This window comes from Mytilus galloprovincialis, chromosome 14, assembly GCF_965363235.1.
Source record: "Mytilus galloprovincialis chromosome 14, xbMytGall1.hap1.1, whole genome shotgun sequence".
Classification (NCBI taxonomy): Eukaryota; Metazoa; Mollusca; class Bivalvia; order Mytilida; family Mytilidae; genus Mytilus; species Mytilus galloprovincialis.
In genome coordinates this window covers 42838689-42846054 of record NC_134851.1, presented here as the reverse complement: position 1 = coordinate 42846054, position 7366 = coordinate 42838689, and positions in this window count along the sequence as shown.

Here is a 7366-nt window from a genome sequence, read left to right as displayed (position 1 = left end):
CTTATTGTATTGTCGTCGGAAACATTAATAAAAGACGTTTACCTTAGAATCAACAAATTAATATTAGGCGAGTCCGGACTGTGACCTGATATAACCCCGGACCAGGGGTATACGGATTGTATATGAATATACTAAATTATTTGTTTAATTGAAAGATTTGTTTTCCCTTTTTGCTTTTTACTTTTCCTTTATTCATTTCTCTATTTCTTTAGTTATTCGATTGTCATCGGAAAAATCAATAAACGACACTTAAGCGGCGTTCAACAATGTAATACACATTCTTGAACAGGTGAGTCCGGACTGTGACCTGACATGACCCCGGACTAGCTTGAAGTTTACTATACCTGCGTGTATTGCATTACGACGACTAACTGTATGTAAACTGTTTATTGTCGTAAAGTATATTGACGGGACATTTGATCAAGCATGTAATACATAAGAAAGTTATAAGATATTTATCCGACATTTAACGAAAAAATGAAATGTAATAGGCGAGTCCGGATGGTGACCTGAAGTAACCCCGGACTAGGTGTATTCGCAAACTATAGACATCGATAGAGATATAAAACTTCACACATTATTTGATGAGACGAACTTATTCATTTTTATTCATTCAACTTTTTCCTTATTGTATTGTCGTCGGAAACATTAATAAAAGACGTTTACCTTAGAATCAACAAATTAATATTAGGCGAGTCCGGACTGTGACCTGATATAACCCCGGACCAGGGGTATACGGATTGTATATGAATATACTAAATTATTTGTTTAATTGAAAGATTTGTTTTCCCTTTTTGCTTTTTACTTTTCCTTTATTCATTTCTCTATTTCTTTAGTTATTCGATTGTCATCGGAAAAATCAATAAACGACACTTAAGCGGCGTTCAACAATGTAATACACATTCTTGAACAGGTGAGTCCGGACTGTGACCTGACATGACCCCGGACTAGCTTGAAGTTTACTATACCTGCGTGTATTGCATTACGACGACTAACTGTATGTAAACTGTTTATTGTCGTAAAGTATATTGACGGGACATTTGATCAAGCATGTAATACATAAGAAAGTTATAAGATATTTATCCGACATTTAACGAAAAAATGAAATGTAATAGGCGAGTCCGGATGGTGACCTGAAGTAACCCCGGACTAGGTGTATTCGCAAACTATAGACATCGATAGAGATATAAAACTTCACACATTATTTGATGAGACGAACTTATTCATTTTTATTCATTCAACTTTTTCCTTATTGTATTGTCGTCGGAAACATTAATAAAAGACGTTTACCTTAGAATCAACAAATTAATATTAGGCGAGTCCGGACTGTGACCTGATATAACCCCGGACCAGGGGTATACGGATTGTATATGAATATACTAAATTATTTGTTTAATTGAAAGATTTGTTTTCCCTTTTTGCTTTTTACTTTTCCTTTATTCATTTCTCTATTTCTTTAGTTATTCGATTGTCATCGGAAAAATCAATAAACGACACTTAAGCGGCGTTCAACAATGTAATACACATTCTTGAACAGGTGAGTCCGGACTGTGACCTGACATGACCCCGGACTAGCTTGAAGTTTACTATACCTGCGTGTATTGCATTACGACGACTAACTGTATGTAAACTGTTTATTGTCGTAAAGTATATTGACGGGACATTTGATCAAGCATGTAATACATAAGAAAGTTATAAGATATTTATCCGACATTTAACGAAAAAATGAAATGTAATAGGCGAGTCCGGATGGTGACCTGAAGTAACCCCGGACTAGGTGTATTCGCAAACTATAGACATCGATAGAGATATAAAACTTCACACATTATTTGATGAGACGAACTTATTCATTTTTATTCATTCAACTTTTTCCTTATTGTATTGTCGTCGGAAACATTAATAAAAGACGTTTACCTTAGAATCAACAAATTAATATTAGGCGAGTCCGGACTGTGACCTGATATAACCCCGGACCAGGGGTATACGGATTGTATATGAATATACTAAATTATTTGTTTAATTGAAAGATTTGTTTTCCCTTTTTGCTTTTTACTTTTCCTTTATTCATTTCTCTATTTCTTTAGTTATTCGATTGTCATCGGAAAAATCAATAAACGACACTTAAGCGGCGTTCAACAATGTAATACACATTCTTGAACAGGTGAGTCCGGACTGTGACCTGACATGACCCCGGACTAGCTTGAAGTTTACTATACCTGCGTGTATTGCATTACGACGACTAACTGTATGTAAACTGTTTATTGTCGTAAAGTATATTGACGGGACATTTGATCAAGCATGTAATACATAAGAAAGTTATAAGATATTTATCCGACATTTAACGAAAAAATGAAATGTAATAGGCGAGTCCGGATGGTGACCTGAAGTAACCCCGGACTAGGTGTATTCGCAAACTATAGACATCGATAGAGATATAAAACTTCACACATTATTTGATGAGACGAACTTATTCATTTTTATTCATTCAACTTTTTCCTTATTGTATTGTCGTCGGAAACATTAATAAAAGACGTTTACCTTAGAATCAACAAATTAATATTAGGCGAGTCCGGACTGTGACCTGATATAACCCCGGACCAGGGGTATACGGATTGTATATGAATATACTAAATTATTTGTTTAATTGAAAGATTTGTTTTCCCTTTTTGCTTTTTACTTTTCCTTTATTCATTTCTCTATTTCTTTAGTTATTCGATTGTCATCGGAAAAATCAATAAACGACACTTAAGCGGCGTTCAACAATGTAATACACATTCTTGAACAGGTGAGTCCGGACTGTGACCTGACATGACCCCGGACTAGCTTGAAGTTTACTATACCTGCGTGTATTGCATTACGATGACTAACTGTATGTAAACTGTTTATTGTCGTAAAGTATATTGACGGGACATTTGATCAAGCATGTAATACATAAGAAAGTTATAAGATATTTATCCGACATTTAACGAAAAAATGAAATGTAATAGGCGAGTCCGGATGGTGACCTGAAGTAACCCCGGACTAGGTGTATTCGCAAACTATAGACATCGATAGAGATATAAAACTTCACACATTATTTGATGAGACGAACTTATTCATTTTTATTCATTCAACTTTTTCCTTATTGTATTGTCGTCGGAAACATTAATAAAAGACGTTTACCTTAGAATCAACAAATTAATATTAGGCGAGTCCGGACTGTGACCTGATATAACCCCGGACCAGGGGTATACGGATTGTATATGAATATACTAAATTATTTTTTTAATTGAAAGATTTGTTTTCCCTTTTTGCTTTTTACTTTTCCTTTATTCATTTCTCTATTTCTTTAGTTATTCGATTGTCATCGGAAAAATCAATAAACGACACTTAAGCGGCGTTCAACAATGTAATACACATTCTTGAACAGGTGAGTCCGGACTGTGACCTGACATGACCCCGGACTAGCTTGAAGTTTACTATACCTGCGTGTATTGCATTACGATGACTAACTGTATGTAAACTGTTTATTGTCGTAAAGTATATTGACGGGACATTTGATCAAGCATGTAATACATAAGAAAGTTATAAGATATTTATCCGACATTTAACGAAAAAATGAAATGTAATAGGCGAGTCCGGATGGTGACCTGAAGTAACCCCGGACTAGGTGTATTCGCAAACTATAGACATCGATAGAGATATAAAACTTCACACATTATTTGATGAGACGAACTTATTCATTTTTATTCATTCAACTTTTTCCTTATCAAATTGTCATCGAAAAAATTAACAAAAGACTTTTATCCGAGAAGCAACGAAATAATACTAGGCGAGTCCGGATCGTGAACTGAAATAACCCCGGACTGGGAGTATACGAGTTATATATACATATACTGTATTAAGTGTTTAATTGAAAGATTTTATTCCATTTTTCCTTTTCCTTTTTTTTTCATTTATTTCTCTATTTCTGTAGTTATTTGACTATGATCCGAATGATCAATAAAAGACACTAAAGCAGCAATCAACCATGCAATACACAATCTTGAACAGGTGAGTCAGGCCTGTGACCTGACATGACCCCACACTAGCTTGAAGTTTTCTATACCTGTGTGTAATAAATTAATTTTCATTTCAAACACCATAGATGAATATTATAGGACAGACAAGGAACAACCAATGACATGCATATTCTATGTTTTTAATAAAACTAGGGTCAATCGATTGTGTATGAAAGCTCCAAGTGATTGTACAGTAGATGTGCAAGCGATTGTACAGTCAATAAAGATATCTGACATAGAGAAAAGGAATATATTTGGAATTCTTCGGGGACAATGGCTTTGAAACTTTCAGACAGATGAGACTATATATCAGAAAAGGTACACGTGAAAAGTCTGGTAGAAACGATTGTTTTTCGATGTTTATTTGACATTTTTGATCGCTGTTGTGAGACAGTTTCAATCGTTTTACTCGGAGCTCCACCATTCTAAGAAAAACGTTTGGATGAAAATATCTTTTTTTTATTATCTAATTGGTTCATATTTACACAGAAAATGATTTAGATACAAAAATTTCAAGCAGAAACGTCATTAAGTAATATTAGAGTTCATCAAAGTTTCCATCAAGCAACTTATTTTTCAAATGTCGGAGCTATGCTTGACAGTCTCCCAAATGACAAAAAAATTAGAAAACTGTCAGCACTTAGATGTTATATCCATAAATCATATTTTATTTTGAACAGACGAAATTACTGTTGAACAAAACACAATCCTTTTCAGAAATGTACATAGTTATATTCGCCATACAAAAAGATGCTTTGATTAATATTACTGTATTTTAAAGTGTACTCGTATCCAGCTGTTATTGTGTAAACATAATATATTTATTGTATATATTTTTCAAACTAGACTGAAATATATAATTGCTGTCATCTTGAAACTTTGTAGATTGTATTTATTTGGAGAGGATTATCTTTTGTTATAACTGGAATTCAATACTATTGTATATCTAGACAATAAAATATGTTTAAACTAATGAGAAAACCGTGCAGTTTCGTTCCCACACTGTGTATACACAATGCTTGTGACCACAAAAACACAGATCAAGTTTAAATTTTGAAGGTGTCATTTAAACCATTCTAGAGTTATGTTCTTTTACAAATGGGGAAAATGCTGAAATTTTCGTTTCAGTTTTCTTACGTACATGAAGGTTTGACTTTACCAAATGTTAGGAAACTTATACACTATGCTTAGTACCACAACACAGAGATAAGTTCGAATTTTGGTAGCGTCACTGAAACCGTTCTGGATCCCGGAGTTGTTATACTCCGTTACAAATGAATAATGAAAATGATATATGATATGCAAGCGGGTGCATCGTCTGTGTCCCATGGACACATTCCCCATTTACTCTGAAACATGTTTACTTCTTACTCAGTCGGAAACCCAGTTGAAATAGAACAAACGAATCGAAGCTCTTTGTTAGAGAAGGCGAGAAATCTTTACTGTAATGTTTACTATAGTGAAATTTTTTTAAAAAGTTAATAGAAACAAACAAAATTACAATTTTCTTCTCAATTACGAAGTGTTTTATTTTAAAAACACCATTTGCATAAGTTTTCAATTTATTTAGTACATAGTTGAGCAAAACAATTAGATATCAAGTCGACGACATGGGTATCTTTCAAGTTGGATGTAGAAAATGCATAATCTTCGATTTTTAAAATAAAATTAACACGGACGGAAAACATATCAATCTATGAGTTCAGTAATTTTCGTGTCTGCCCTTCCATTGTGTGATTTAAGAAAAAAATCAAAAAACAAGTGTATCGAAAAGAGAAAATCGAGTGCACCCTTTTATGTTAGGGCGTGTTTGAGTTAAATATTTTGTCTTGATATCGTACAAAGCAAGAATATTTCATACATCGTCTCGCTTCAGATTCTATCATTTTTATATATCAAAGCTACAGGTTGACTTTATAACATAAAAAAAATCACAGTACTAAAAGATGAAATATATGGGTCAAGTGATATACTCTCATCTCCACTAATGAATCACAAAAACAGAGTAGGTGTGTTCGAATAGCTATTTTTTTTACTGAAAGTACTTGACGACAGTCTTTCAAGTTGGATGATGAAAATGCATATCTTCGAAAAATTCGAATTGTTTGTGTGTGATAACTAGGGTTTTTAGTCTTCAACCACTAAAAAAATCTAGTCTGCCCTTTCACGAAATATTAAATTAGAATTTTTTTAAATGTTTATGAATTTTCGAAAATTCCACCTGAAAACCGATCAGACAATAGTTTTAAGTTGAACCAATGCAGACTAGATCATTAACTGATGCTCATTAGCTAGTTGATACATTTGTCTTTTAAAATACAACTGACATATAAGGATCGTAATGGTGCAATGTGGATAAATTTATCGGTTTCCAAGAGCAAAATTGGTAGCGCGTCATCCCTACAATGACTTCTACGATTGTGAAAATGAACTGGCGTAATGGGGAGATAATTTTGACGTATTTCGCAATTTAATATATGTAGTAGCTTGTCGCTTGCCTATTTTGTCAAAAAACACAAATATTGACGGATGGGATCCATAAACAGTTCATTGTAATTATTGTAGAATGCCTCTGCTCCATTAGTTGTACGTCTTTCGGTAGATGGGATTTTAGCACTTACGGATGGTGAAACCAACGCACTATCATCAAATATTTGTCTATCGTTATTATGTATGATACAAATTTGTCACAAGTAAACTGGTGCAAATAATTTCCGAATATTGGCGCAATTGATATATTTGAAAGAAAAAATGGCGCAAATGATACCCTTGAAAAACATTAACTGTCACAAAAGGACTACTGCCAACTATAGTCAGTCGTTTTTAAACTGTTTTTTTTTTCTAAGTTTATGATGCAAATACATGTATGGGATTATAAATAAGATTATTTTTTTAAATCATTTCATAGTTCAACAGTTTTCAAAATATCATTTTGTTCATAACACTTTTATGTAATACATTTGTTTATGATTCGGTCCTTCCCTAATTTGATTATCAGTATGACTAACGGAATTATTGCCAGAGTTATTGTGAGGTGACATGACCAGGTATTCTAGTGATTTCCTGTCGGACTTTAAAACACATATAGTACACAATTACGTAATGCGTGTTCATGCATCGCGTCACTGCTGCTCATATAAACTACTGTCACGGTATATATCAGTATATGGGGCCGGTTATACAGGTCTGATTAATTTTCATAATTATTATACATATGTAATGCATCTTGTTTATTTCTGCCAAAATTAACTTCCTTCCGAATAATTTTAATAAAAAACGGAAAAAATAATTCTAAGAAAATCCACTTTCTCCCTATAATTTATAAA